At 44.5% G+C, this 15,112-nt stretch overlaps 1 protein-coding gene across 1 annotated transcript in view; it reads right to left on the reverse strand.

The window, feature by feature from the left end:
- MARCHF4 (membrane associated ring-CH-type finger 4) overlaps nucleotides 1-15,112 on the reverse strand; it is a gene marked incomplete at both ends in the record, with an annotated part of 70,463 nt that overhangs the window by 21,742 nt on the left and 33,609 nt on the right. The gene's annotated exons all lie outside the window — the stretch shown is intronic.

Genomic DNA, 15,112 nt, shown 5'->3' on the forward strand with positions numbered 1-15,112 from the left:
GTGGTGAGCCCAGCTGGCGTGGCTCAGTGGTTGAGCATCAACCTATGAACTAGGAGATCATGGTTCTACTCCCAGTCAGGGCACATGCCCGGGTTGTGGGCTCAATCCCCAGTGTGGGGTGTGCAGGAGGCAGTCGATCAGGGATTCTCTCTCATCATTGCTGTTTCTAGCTCTCTCTTCTTCTCCCTTCCTCTTTGAAATAAATACAAATATTTTTAAAAAGAAAGAAAGAAACTGAGGTGGTGAACATCTCTCGATGTAAGAGGGACCTCTACCAAAGAGAACGGGAAGTGACCAACCCAAGGTCACCTAGCCAGCCATGGCACGGCCAGGGTGTGAAGCCAGGTCTCTCTGACATCATCAGACTCTGCGTTTCCCACCACACTCCTCTGTGTGCCATCCCTCCCACACCTGCGCCCTTTGGTCTCTTCTCTGGTTTCTCCTTTCCAGACCCCACCCCTTCCTGGCCCAGCTGAGGCCCCCCACCAGAGTACAGACTTGTTTCCTCTCCCACATCATCACCCACAGTTTGGCACTTAATTATTCTCTAATTGTTTCCTCTGGGATTGGGGCTGCTCCTGCAAACCCCATAGAACTGGGCACACTGACTGGACGGGCACCAGGCTGTGAGAGAGGACCAGCCCCTGAGGCTCCAGCCTTTGGGCTGTGGGGATTGTTATGATCTTGTTCTCTGAGCTCAGCAAACTCCACAGATCAAAGGGGCTTAGTAAATGGGAAGGGCACCACACACTTCCCTGATGATCTGCTTGGAGCTGTGGGGCTCAGGGACTGTCCTGGGAATGACTAAGGTGAAAAAAATCAGTTCTCTAACCCTCAGGCCCCACTGGATACCGTGCAGGATGGGGGGGTGGGGGACGTGTGGGTATAGTGTTGGGAGATAGGAGATAGACTCCTTAGGTTTGAATGCCTCTTTGTCACTTACTGGCTGTACAAACTTGGGCAAATTTCTTAACCTCTCTGAGGCAGCATTTCCTCATCTTCCCATTGTGGGCAGCTCTTACCTTCTCAAGGGTGGCTGTAAGGATTGAGTGAGATCAAGCACAAAAAATGCTGGGCACAGTGCCTGGCACAAGTAAGACCTCTTGTGAAAATATTGCAATTCTAACTTGCATTTCCCTAAGGACTTTAATTTCATAGTTTTGTTTTTTTTACTATAGTTCTACTTGATTCTCCTACTATCAAATAGGTAAGGAAGGGAGTCATTTTTAAGTAAAGGGTCCACTGAGCCCCAGAGAGAAGTTGAAATTAAGGAACTAAGAGTCTGCCCCTCTGATGTGGGCAGGGGGTCAGAACATGGATCTCCTGACTTCTGGTCAGGACCATCCTCTGTGTTATCAAGAAGTCACTGAGAGTGTTTTGGGGCCCCCATCCCTGGGGGTGCTGAAGAGAAGAGTGTGAGCCCTTGGATGGGTTAAGTGGGGTCATGCTAGAGCCCGGAGGCAGGACAAGGTGATCCACTGCCCTTGGCCATGGCTGAGCTAGAGGTAGGGAGAGAACAGGATGGATTATCCTTGCTGCCAATGACACAGCAAGCAGCAGGCACAAGGCCCCAGTCAGTTCTCCATTCACAGGTTTCTTTCTGTTTATTTCGGGCTTGCCTCATTTTTCCCCTTCTCAGTCTGAAAGGACTTGCTTCTGGAGTCCTTAGGTTACCTGGTTGCCATGGCAGTGGCAGGTAAGCCAAAGACTTCCCCTTCTACCCACACAGGCACCAGGCATCCCCGCCACTGAGCAGAAAGAAAGAAATCTTGTCTAGCGAAGCAAAGGCAGCCCTAGCCCTGCTGCAGTGTGCAGCTCTGGGAGGGCAAAACAAAGGAGATGATTGCCCCGGCTGGTGTGGCTCAGTTGGTTGGGCATTATCTTGTGCACCAAAAGGTTGCCGGTTTGATTCCTGGTCAGGACACATGCCCAGGTTGCCAGCTTGATCCCCAATAGGGGGCATGCAGGAGGCAGCCGATCAATATTTCTCTCTCACATTGATGTTTTTTCTCTCTCTCCCTTCCTTTCTTTCTCTAATAATCAATAAAAATATTTTAAAACACACACACAAAGGAGATGACAGAAACACCTGCCTTTGGGTGTAGTTTGGAGTTCTCTTCCTTTGCTGGGATTAGTTGGATGGATGAGAGCTTGGGCTCTAATCCCAGATAGACTCGGGTGTATCCAGGCCCATACAATCTGTGTGACCCTGAGAAAGTTGCTTAACCTTTTTGGGCTTCATTCAGTTATTCTTTTAATCATTAAATATTGATCTGGTATGTTCTAAGTTCTGTTCTAGGTGTCAGGGATACAGCACTAAATGGAATTATCTGTCTGAGAGAGACAGACAATAAAAAAGATAAATAAATTATAAAATTCTGAAGATGCTATCATATGCTATGGAGGAAAATAAGCAGGGAAACTGGAAATGGGATACTAGGGAGGTGGCGGGTTGAAGTTCTAAATATGGTGGCTGTGGAAAGCTTCACCAAATGGAGGCGTCTGAGTGAAGACCTGAGGAAGGTAAGGAAGCAAGCCATGCAGGTATCTGAGGACTGAGCACTCGAGGCCAAGGGCACATCCAGTGCAAAGGCCCTGAGGCAGAAACATGGTTGGCATGTCCCAGAGGAGCCAAAGTGGCTGGTGTATCTGTGGTAGAGTGAATGAGGGGAAGAGGAGTAGGCGGTAAGGTCAGAGATGTAATGGGGATCAAAAATGGCACTAATCAGCTGAGGCTGTGGGTGATTTACTGTGAATGAGATGGGAAATTATGAGAGTATTTTCAGCAGAGGACACGACTTGATCTGACCGTGCTTGATGGGATTACTCTGGCTGCTGTGCTAAAAATAGTCTCGAAGGAAGAAAGGGCGGAGCTGGGGACAGAAGGCTGTTGCAGTAATCAGGCGAGCAGGGGTGGTGTTTTGGACCAGCATGGGAGCAGAGGCAGATCTGAGAAATGGTCAGTTTCTGAATACATCTCTAAGATACAGATATTGGGATTTGCTGATGATTGGATATGGTGAATGAGAGGAGGAAAGTCAAAAATGGTACTGATTTTTAGGCCCATCTTCTCACCAACTTCAAACATCCATAAGAAGGAGATAGTTGCCTTCCATTGAGATGGGAAATATTGAGGGAAGGGCAGGTTTTGGAGGGTAGATTGGGAGTTCAGCTGTGGACATGCCAACTTTGAGATGCTTATTAAACGTCTAAGTGGAGCCATTAAATAGGGATTGCAATATACATTAGTCTGGAGTTTAGGGGAGAGGTCTAGACTAAGATACAAATTTGAGAGGTGTTGGTATACAGATGGTGTTTAAAGCCATGAGCTTGGGTGAAATCACCAAAGGAGTGTAGGTGGGAAAGAAGAGCGGTACTAAGACTGTTCCCTGGAAGATGCCAAGATGTCAGAGCTTGAGAGATGGGACCAACCAGTACAAAAGACTGGGAGGGAAGGCCAGAGAGATGAGAAGAGACCATGATTTTCCAAAAGCCAAAGAAGAGGAAGTGTTTCAGAAAAAAGGGAATGCTCAGCTCTTTCAAATGGGGCCGGTGATGGGTCAAGTTGGATGAGAACTGAGAATTAACCATAAAATAGGCAAGTTTCCTTCAATTTCTTCTGTTTTTCTCGGGGAAATATGAAGCACAGTCATGAGCTGGAAGTGCAGGTGGGGGAGGAGTTAGTGGATATCTGAGAGTTGGAATGAATAGTCATCCAGGGGAGTTTGAGTGATTAGAGTAGAGAAATCAAGAATGATTGCTAGAGCACTGAGGGTCCTTTCTATTAACATGAAGTGGCTCATCTGTGAAATTGGAGAATATATTTAAGTAAGAGAATATATTTAGCACCATGCCTAGCACATAGTGAGCTCTCAGTAAATGCTGGTTAATATGTAAGGGGTTATAATATGGGATATAGCAGATCTTCCTGTCTCTAGGCCCATCTTCTCACCAACTTCAAACATCAATCAATATCTTTCTTTCCTTCTTTCCTCCTTTCTATAACATTCTTATCAATAATCCTAATGTTATAAACATTTCACAGTTTTAACAATTACTGTCGTGGACGTTCTATCATCTAATAATTAAATGAGGCTAATAATTAATTCTCCAGTTTTATATAGAGAAGAATAAGGAGAGATGCCAAAGAAAGTAGGGACTCCCCAATGTCCATCCTATGTGGTCCTTGGACTTAGAGGATGGATAGTTGACTTGCTAGGGAAAGGAAAGAACTCTGTGTGTCACTCCTTAGATTTCACATATTTGAGAGACCAGTTAATAGTAAGGACTATCAATAACCATTCTTCCCAAATTTGAGGGCACAACCAAACTGGTCCATGATATTGACCAACTATCTGTGTTGCTGTAATCTGGTTTAATGGGGGAGGATTGGGGAGGGAGGAATCAGAAAGGGATCAGAGATGGGGCAGTAGGTTGAGGGAAACCTAGTAGGTTCCAAGTGTCTTTTGCCTGCAGGAGACCAGATAATGATTTCTTGAGTCCACAGACCTGTAAGAGGTCAGTGTAGACGGGTATCAGGATCAAGAAAAATGACCTATCATGAAGTCCCACTTACCAGCAAAGGTTGTGGTACAAAGACGAATAGGAGAGGGTGTGACTCCTGCCTCCCTGAAGGATGATAAAGCAAGTTTCCCCCTTACCTATGGGAGGTAGGCTGATCTGCAAGATAACCTTCAAAGATACTGTAGCCCTAGGATCCATTATTATACACAGATAGGCCATTCTCATTCTCTGCATCTTGTATCAGGTAGTGTACGGGCAGCACTTTGCTTGCTGCCTGGAGCTCTTTCAGGCGAACCTTTTAGCTCTGCTACTCACGCACAGCATTTACCATGCTCCCTTCCCAGCCAGGCCATGCCCAAGCTTCTTACTTGCCCTCTCCATGGCACCAAGGCCAAACCTTGGCTTCAGGAGACCAGCAGGGCATCAACTGGCAGAAAGAAATAAGAAATGTTGTGAGATAATTTTATTTAAAAGGAAAGAACTCTATTACTAAGTAGAAAAAAAAAGATTTAAGGCCTTAATGAGCTGTAGTAATCTATACTAAATCCAATTAACCACATAATTATTTTTAGTTTTACTCTCATACCAGCAGCTTACTTCACACACACACACACACACACACACACACACACACACACACATCTATAATCGGCCTCCGTCTTCATGGAAAAATTTCCAGCCTCCCTGCTCATCAGATAAAAAAAAAAAAAAAAAGACAAGAAAAAACACACACATGGAGATCCAAACCAACCCCTCCAAACCATGTTTTCTAATTTTCATGATAATTATTTTTTTTAGCATTGCTTTTCTCCCTATAATGTAACTGGTATAAGACAAATGTACCTATTCCCTCTAACTGCCTCCAAATGTGCTCAACTGGTACTAGAAAGAACTTCACCTCACAATAATTGAATTTAAATAACATTCAATTCCATAAAGTCAGACATGATCTGCATAATAAACAAACCAAGCTATCCAAGAACTGGTGGAAAGCAGGGTCCTATTTTCTGTGTAGATTCATAATCGTATCTGTATTACTGATGGCCTAAATGTACAATACATAGTCCATTTGTCTGTCTCTATAATGTATCATTACCATCACCATCGTTACCAAAAGGCTCAAATTAAAGGCTGATCTGCCCTCAGACCTGTGGCTGACTCAATCAAAAACATAATTTCGATAAACCTTGACTGGCCAGAATTGGGCTATTTGTATACACCAGCCAGCTGGGCTTGCTTCCAAAGTTCCAGGCTGAAATTTCAGAGATCCAGGTCACTGTGTCCTCTTTCTTTCCCACAAGTCAGGCCAAGCCAAGGACCCAAGTCAGTGGCAAGTGAAGGGGCAAACACTCAGTTGCCCCCTGGGGTCTGCCCTCCACTGTCCCTATGCACTGGCCGAGCAATGCCCAGCTCCAGTTGTGCAAAATCTTCATGTTATTTGAAGGGGCTCTGGTGAAATTCTACCAAAATTACTTTTCAGTCACTGTAATTAATATATCATTCAGTGTGTTTAGGGGATACAGCAGATGTTACAAGTGTAAACGAGCTGTGATGACATGTTACACTTCACGAACATTCCAAATCACAGCCCTAGACACTTGGAATCTCATGTATGACTGACTTACAGAGTGAAAAGCAGGGTCTCTCCTGGGTGTCAGTTCCAGCTCTGCCACCCTCTGGCTGGTGACCTTGGGTTTAAGCTATCTATGCCTCAATTCCTTGCATCTCAGAACTTACATCAGAATCCTGGGAAACTTGTAAAGAATTCATTTTCCCAGGCTCTACCCCAGGGATTCTGATTCCATGTAGACTCATGCTTCCTCTCTGGAAGCAAGGTTAGCTAAGGCTCATTTTGTGACGCTCTGGACCAGATACTCCTTAGCAACCTGCTGTCTCCAACATCGATTTAAGACTCTTGTGAATACAAAGATAAAAATAAATGCCAGTATATAGAACTTACTGAGCATGTACTATGTGCCAAGCCCGTATGCAAGCTTTGACTGCTGAATCCAAATGCTAGTTCTTCTACTTACTCGATGAGGGACAGTGTGTAAATTACTTACCCACTCAATATCTGTGACCCGGGCTCTCTGCAGCAAGCTGCCTGGGTGCCTGGATATTGAGTACAAGTGACAATGATGTGATGGATTCCAGGAGCCTCCAGGTGTTTCTCTCTGCCCTGTTATTTCAGGGGGAGAAAAGAACTACCATCCACCTGGCTGCCTCCCTGTCTCTTAGGAACCACCTCCCCAAGCCTTCTTCCTCCACACGGACGTGTTTCTCTCTCCGGTGATGGGGTAGATGAAAAGGTATTAAGCTTTGAGTGTTTACTACCATTACGTCTCTTTCCCCTGCCCCCTTTCATGTAAGGCTGTGAGTTTGGGTGTTCATGGCTCCAGGTGAGGGCTTTGCGATGCCCTTGGACGTGCAGGAATGGAGGGACATAATAACAGGGCAGGGAGGCTATAATGATCTTTGTCATGAAGAGCTTGTAAGGAAAAGGAAGTAAAGGAGGAAAAAAGTCTTAGTCCTATAATTTCCTTTGCCTGCTTTGTAAAGAGAATGCAGTAAACACCAAAATGGTTTTTAATTCTTTCTCTGTAGGGGACTTGCATTTCTTCTTTATGATGAGCTTTGCTCCGATTATACTCCATTTAGACTGAAAATCCTGAAGCCCAGAGAGGGCAGTGGCCTTTCCTAGGTGGTGCAGGGGGTCAACGCTGAAATAGGAGAAATGACAGTCCCCTCCGGGTTCAGAACCTCAAAGAGTCTGCCCCACATCCCTGCGAGATGGATGCCTCTCAGGGGGAGACCCAACTGGAGCCAGAGCCGGAGCCGGAGCCGGCTGGCACCTCAGCCAGTTCTTTTCACACCTCTCGGGAAGTATGCTGCTCCTGAAGGCTGGGCTCCAGCTCCCTGTCAGGAGAAGCATGCGAGTAGAATCTGAATTGCTCTGGCACATGAGGAGACTCCCGTCAGCTGACTCCAAGCCTCTGCTAAGCTCTCCAAGCGGTTGTAGCTTCTGTCATCTTGGCAATTTTACTCTTTCTTTGAAACAGTTCTATATTCCTCGCTTCTGGTGCTGGGAACGAGGGTCTTCAAAGGCCCTCCTTGCTATCCCAGCCTCTGTACAGGGATGATGTGGGGGGAGGGGACCCCAGGGCCTTCCATGCTTACCAGTGCCTTCCAGTTCTCCTTCTCAGATCCGTATATGAAAACCAATGTGGGATAAGGCTAAGCTCATAGAACAGCCCAAGCCTCTGGACTTAAGGACTGGGGACAGAGGAGTATTTATGGACCAGCGGTGTTTCTCTCCAAAAGATTGAGACTGTAGGCCACAGTCTTGCTCATTTAGGAGCCATTCAGCAGCCTCGGGTGAACACTCAGCCCTAGTGTTGAGCACTCATGGTGGCGCCTGCCTAGGAACACGCTTTCTTAAACATGTTCAGAGACTCAGCTTTTGCCATGGTGTTTTGGTCTGCATTTTCTTTAATTAATGGCTAGTATGTAAAATATGACTTCCTTTTATTTGCCTTTTACATGACAAGGTAGTTAAGTAAGCAATCAAGATGCTTTTCAATTGCTTCCTGGGACTTGGCAACCCAAGACCATGTTCCCTCTCCACTCGCACTTCATGATTGTTTAAAAATTTATTCATCTTCCCCTCAGCAGTCATCTATCCACACTGAAAGCCCTATTTTTAGATTCCATTCTCATGTCATGCATCATTTCAATCATTTATTTCTAGACCTTCACCGATCTCTTAGGTTTTTAAGGCAAGTTGTCCTGTTATGTCCAAGATAGCCAAAGATCCACATGTCCAGAAGCTGGGGCAGAAAAAGGCCATATCTTAAAAATACATAGAGATTTATTATAAATCAAAAATTTCCTCATAACTGTAGCCCCCCCTCAACACACACATCATTTCCCCAAATCAGAAACATACAACCTATTTTTTAAAAATAGATTTTTATTGATTTTTTTACAGAGAGGAAGGGAGAGGGATAGAGAGTTAGAAACATCGATGAGAGAGAAACATCAATCAGCAGCCTCCTGCACACTCCCCAGTGGGGATTGAGCCTGCAAACAAGATACATGCCTTCAACCAGAATCGAACCCGGGACCTTTCAGTCCATGGCCCGATGCTCTATCCACTGAACCAAACTGGTCAGGGCACAACCTATTTTTAACTTGCATTTTTCCATTCACACGATGTCATGAAAAATTTCTCATGGTGATCCATGATTTCATGGATCATATCCAAAATTATATCCTTAAAAGACAGTCCAAGAATGGACTTACTAATTCAAAGGGCATGGACATTTTTAAGGCTGTTGATACATGTTGCTGAATTGATCTTCAGAAGGATGACACCAGTTTCCATCCAAATCATTACAGTAAGTCAGCATCTGCTCTGCTATCCCATATTCAAGGTCTTGTCCTTTCTTCATATTCTCAAGGGCAACTGTTAGTAGTACCACAGCTGGGACCCTGAGAAGGGAGGCTCAGCAAATGCAGGCAGTCTGTTCCTTTCTGCCTTTCTTTCCACTGTAGGGGAGGAGCAGGAGGTGGCTGTAGGATTGGGGCAGAGTTAAGTCGGGAATTTGCAGCAATGCAACCCAGGCATTCTTGGGAGAGAGTTTCAGCTATGAAAGAGAATCAGGAGGCACCTAGCCAGCTGGAGGCTGCAGAATCTCAGTCTGGGTGCTGTGGGGGGTTTTCTTCTCCAGGGAACTGATGAATGATAGGAATAATTCGGAACATTCTCGTCAAGAGTCTCAGTGTAGCTCAGTCTCTGAGATGGCCAACTACGTGGCTAAGGCACACAGGGAGAAGCGACCCACAGTAAACACCCTGCACCTGGATAATTGCGCACAACTGCCCTTTAAGATACTTGAATATGGGAATACCACACTCCTCCCAGTGATACCCTTGTGTGACTGGGCAGCTTTGTTGTGGAAACATATCATAATCTAACCTGTGTTTTCCTGCTACATTTTCAACCTTTATGTTTTCATGACAAATGGACAATGCACACAGGCTTGAAGATCAAACAACTTTTGTGTCTGCCATTTACTAGTATCAGTTAGTTCTAGCTGCTAACTAACCTGCTCCTGAATATGTACCCCAAAATCAGTGGCTTAAAATAACAACCATTTATTCTCTTTCACAAGTCTACAAGTTGGCTGAATGGTTCTGCTGATCAGGGTTAGCTGGTCCCCGCTGGGTTCGCTCAGGCATCTGTGAGTTGGCTAGAGGCTGGCTGATCTAGGATGGGATGGTTGGTCCACTTTTGCTCACACCTCTCCTATCAGCCAGTAGGACCGCACAGGCTAGTTCACATCATGGTGGAAGCGTTCCCACCAGCAAGAGAGGGCACACCCTGATCCCAAGCACTTTTCAAGTCTCTGCTTACATAGTTTGCTACTCTCTCATTGGTGAAAGCAATTCACGCAGACTACTCAAAGTCGGTGTGAGCAGGCATTACCAAGAGGAAATGACTGGGAAGCCTAAAGATCTAGGGCCATTAGAACAATCAATCTTTCACATTGGCTCTGTGACCTTGGACACTTTCTTTAACCTCTCTGAGCCTTAGTTCCATCCTCTGTAAAAATATAGAGCTCTTGTAGAATTCCTTGCTATAATATATGTAAAATGTCTGGCACATAGAAAACATTCCATATGTGCTCATTTCCTTCTCTTCTCCTTTTCTATCATTAGGGATTTTCTCTTTTTTCTTAAATATATTATTCCTATGCATTATCTTCTACATTCAAAGCTTCAACACAATAACACTAAACATTATGCCTGTGGTTTTGGTCGAATCCCCAACTCCTAGCCTGTGCCTAACAGAGCAGGCCCTCGATTCATTCTAATAATCTGGAATTTGAATACTAAGGCAATCTAGAGGTTTCTCCTCCCTTTATTCCTGGGACTGTCCAGTTGAGAGACGATCTCCTGTCTCTCTGATCCAGTTCCACTACCAAGAGGAAATAGAAAGGGTTAACACTTCTGCATTAACCGATGACTTAATAGAGGCAACAGGATGAGGAACCTCCACTTCCTAATTTAAAGGTGCCTTAGGGGTAGAGTAAGTATCCTGGCCTCTCCTTAGCTAATCAGGCTCCAGAAGAGACATTAATTGCAGCCAGTACATCCTGCTGGTGAGACCCAGGGCTGCCAGCTCCCTTGCTGGGGATGGAATAGAATTTTAATTGGCTGTGAAACATTGTGGCAGGAGGTTCACAAAAGAGTTGGTCCTCTCCCCTGGAGCAGGTGAGAGAAGCTTCAAGGGAAAGGCCCTGGGGAGGCACAGAGCAGTAAAGACCCTCCACATTTAGGGGCCATCCCAGGTGCAGACCCAGAGTTCCAGGTCCAGGCTGGACTCCAGCCAAGGTCAAGATGCTCTTGCATAGTGCACTTGGTATTGTCAGCCCAGGAGTGCTGAGCAGGGACCCTTTTCTTGGTGCTTCCTCTGACTTTCATGAGAAAGCACTATATAGTTTCTGTAACTTGTACAGCCAAGACAATCAGCGTCCCTTTCCTCAGAGAGGTCTCCAACTATAAGTTAACCCTCCAGTGTGTGTATATGCATGTGTGTGTGTGTGTGTGTGTGTCCATGTACTTGTGTGTGTCCATTTGTCTGGTTTGAAGCAATGGCACAGTATTTCTGTTCTGCTGTTTCTGAGCAATGTTAACTTTGCACTCGCTTGCTTTTTTCTCGATTCCTTTATTCTAATGCTAACCGTGTCGAGTCACACTCGACATCCGAGTGCAAAAGGTTAATATCTTTCCTGTCAAATAAATTAATGTGATTATGTTTTGGGAAAATATGTTCTTGAGGCAACGTGTGTGCTTTCTGCCATGGCAATTCCTAGAACATGCATATAATATGTGATCACATGTGTAGGTCCATGGATGCAACTAAGAAAAATAAGACAATGTAAGCTTGTTAGCATAAACACACAATGATGCATGTTTGCAAAGACTGTTGGGTAAGTTGTTTAGCCTCCTTGTACTATAGTTTCCTCATCATTAAAATGAAGGCAGTAGTAATAGGGCTGTTGGAAAACATAATGAGATGTAGACAGCTTAGGATAATGAAGACACTCAATACATGTGCTTTTGTGAGTATGTCTAGTGAAGGGGGGTGGAGGGAGTCACTGATCATGGTGCCCGGTCAGCCTAGTGGTATAGTAAACCTGTTGGCAGAAAACAGAGCAGAGAAACAAAAAAAAGTACAAGCAAAATTAATGTTTTCAGAACACTATTTTGTGGATTATAACTTGATAAAAATTCAGAATTTTCAATACTTTAAAACTTCATTAATACTTTAAAACTTAAAGTGATCAATTATCACTTATAACTGCCAAACAGTTTTGTTTTTATTATATATTTTTATGTTTATTACCAATTTTTTATGGAAAGCTGATCACAAATTTAGTTAGGGAAAGGGAAAGGCATTGAAGGAGACTATTGAAAATAGAATTTTATAATTTATAAAGATATGAAGACTAGCTTCTAAAACCAAAACAACTCAATTCCACTCCTACACTCACCACACCTTCCCCATTCTTACTTCCTTTCTCCTTCTCACTGGGAGCTCAGAATATAGGAATGAAAATAGTCAGAGTAAAAGGAGTGGCCAGTAGAGATTGTTTTGATCTCACCATTTGGAGCCCAAGGGCATTTTGATCCCGCGTTTACATTGCAAAGTTTTAATGGGCATTATATAGGCTTTGATAAACTCTCCTTGAGAATGTATTTTCCACAGAGAATTCATTAAGCCAATTTAATTTTTGATCAATCTTTTTTAATATAGAGCAATTAAACACCATTTTTTTATATTTCTCATCTAATGTTATTGAAACTTTTCATTGGGCCAAATCATTTTATAAGTGAAATATGTGTATAAGTAAAATGTGCATTAAAATTCACTAATTACAGCTTCTGTCATTGAAAATTTTATTTTGTGGCCTTTATAATCCTTCCAAATTTAGTTTTTTGGGGATCAAAGTGTGCAGATCTGAATTTTGTCAAGAAGCTGTGAATCTTGGTCAGATTTTAATAAATAATACATTTTACTGTGGGCAGTTTTTAGCCACTATCCATTTTCTGGTATTGAATGTTTCTAAACATCATCAGAGTCGAGATGTCCCGGCCCATAAGAGCAAGGGTAGTTTATTAACTGCCCAGTACATGTGGGTGTTAAATAAACATGATCTCATTTAAGCGCTCAACAGTGCTGAGAGGTGAGTATCATTATCCTCATTTTATAGATAAGTGAGTTGAGTGTTAAAAGCTTTATTTTATTTGTACTGTATCACAGTGTCTTTCTCTTCATTCATAATTATAGTGTCCACTGGCTGCACACACAACTCATAACACCTTTCACCTTGCTCTTAACAATTTCCAGTTCTCTCTCTCTCTCTCTCTCTCTCTCTCTCTCTCTCTCTCTCTCTCTCACACACACACACACACACACACACACACACACACACACACACAGCACCTCTTTGTGTTTCTGATAAAGCTGTCTGAATGTGGGCCTCTCTCCAGAGCAGCCCACTTTCTCCTCTCTCTCCGGTGAGTCCCAGAGCCATCTCAGTGGACCACCTGGGAGGAGATCTTAGTGACAGCACCTTGAGTGGGGCCTCCTTAGGTTCACATCCATGTGTGCCTCCCAAGTTCCAACAGAAAACTGAATGAAGTAATTTGTGTGTGTGTGTGTGTGTGTGTGTGTGTGTGTGTGTGTGTGTGTGTTTGCACGTGGGTGAGTGAGCAAATGGGTCCCATCTCTTGCAGGCTGCTGCCTGGGAGGCCAGGCCTCTCAGCCCAGCCACTCACAGTGATTCACAGGGGGCACAACCTCCAGGTGCGGGGAATACATCTACATGTTGTTTTATTTAGTCAGGAAATGCACATCTATTCAGTGGAATGCATCTAGACAGTTTCCTTTTTTTTACAACAAATTACAGGGGGATGGGAAGGAAAGGAAATGGAGGAAGAGAGAGGGAGAGGGGCTTCTATTTTTAAACCCTTGCCAGGCATTAGTTCTGTGGGAGTTTCTGTGAGAAAGGAAGAAGGGAGGAGAAGATGGGAGTGAGTAAAGTGGCTGATGGAGAGGCAGGCCTAGGATAGTGATTTTCAAACATATATTTTTTTTAAGTAGCTGGAACCTTTCTTCAAATGTATCCTATGAAGAAGGCCAATATTTAAAACAAAAGGGGTGCTGGGTTCACTGACAGAAAGGTGGGGGATCCCAGAGCCCCACCCACTTGGCCTTTCCCTGTGCACACAGCGACCCAGTGAAAGCTCTACTAAAACCAAGCTTGAACCACAAATCAAACACAGTATAGGAAGAGGATCACATCTCTGTGTATTCATTCATTCATTCATTCATTCATGAGCTTGTTGATAATACTATGTGCCAAGTGCCATGAAGGTGCTGGGGGATGTTGTGGCAGGTAAAACCAACCCTGGTCCCTGCATATGGTCCAATAGTGTAGACAAACATTCATGAAATAATAATGCAAACAAATGTAAAACTGCAGCTTTGACAGGTGCTGTGAAAAAAGGGATACAGTGACCCGACAGGAGGCCACCCTCTGGGAGCCATCTGTGGGCTGAGGGCTGAAAGACAGGCACTAACTAGACGGAGAGCAGAGAAAGGACATTCTGGGGTCCTGTGGCAAGAGGGAGTAGCAAGGGTTCTTGTTATTGATTCCTGCCTAGCAACCCATTCAATACTCGGTGGCTTGAAACAACCACCATTTTCACTATCCTCAAAATTTTGTGGGTCAGAAATGGACAGTGCTTGTCATTTTCTGGGCTCTCTGCTCCATGTGTCATGGACTGGGCCACTTGACAGTGTTTGATGCGCCGATTGGCTAGTCTGGAGGGTATAAATGGCTTCCCTCACACATCTGGGGCCTTGGTGAGGATGACTGGAATCTTATAAACAACAAATGTTGATTTCTCACAAGGGAAATCTAAGTCAGCTGGGCCATACAAGATCAACGTGCCCATGGATACAGTGTCTGGGGAGGGCCTGCTCCCTGGTTCATGGGTGGCCATCTCCTGTGTCCTCACATAGTGGGAGCGACGAGGGAGTTCTCAGGGGTCTCTTTTGTAAGGGCACTGATCCCATTCATGAGAACTCCATTCCCATGACCTAATCACGTACCAAAGGCCAGAAACCTCCTAATTCAAGGGGGCTATAATTTTAACATATGAAAGTGTGTGTGTGGGGGGGGGATGGGGAGAAACACACAGTCAGTCTGCAGGAGTAGCCGTGTGGTGTTCTATACAAGTCATGGACCCTCTCAGCTTCTCAGTGTTCTCACATGCACAGCAAATAGTGCCTTCCTCGCTGGGCCATGGAGAGTTAATGCACAGAAAGCACTTGGCACATAGCAGGTCACAAGTAAGCATTGCTAATATTATTAATACTCTGGCTTACATGATAGTAGAAGGATGAGATGAGATGACTGGGGCAGTGAGTTAAGGATACCATGTGGGACACACAGTGTTTCCAGAAGTCCTAAGAAAATGGGTCAGTCCATGACCTTCAGGATGAGAGTGTAGT

This window comes from Cnephaeus nilssonii (genome assembly GCF_951640355.1).
Source record: "Cnephaeus nilssonii genome assembly, chromosome: 10".
Lineage (NCBI taxonomy): Eukaryota > Metazoa > Chordata > Mammalia > Chiroptera > Vespertilionidae > Cnephaeus > Cnephaeus nilssonii.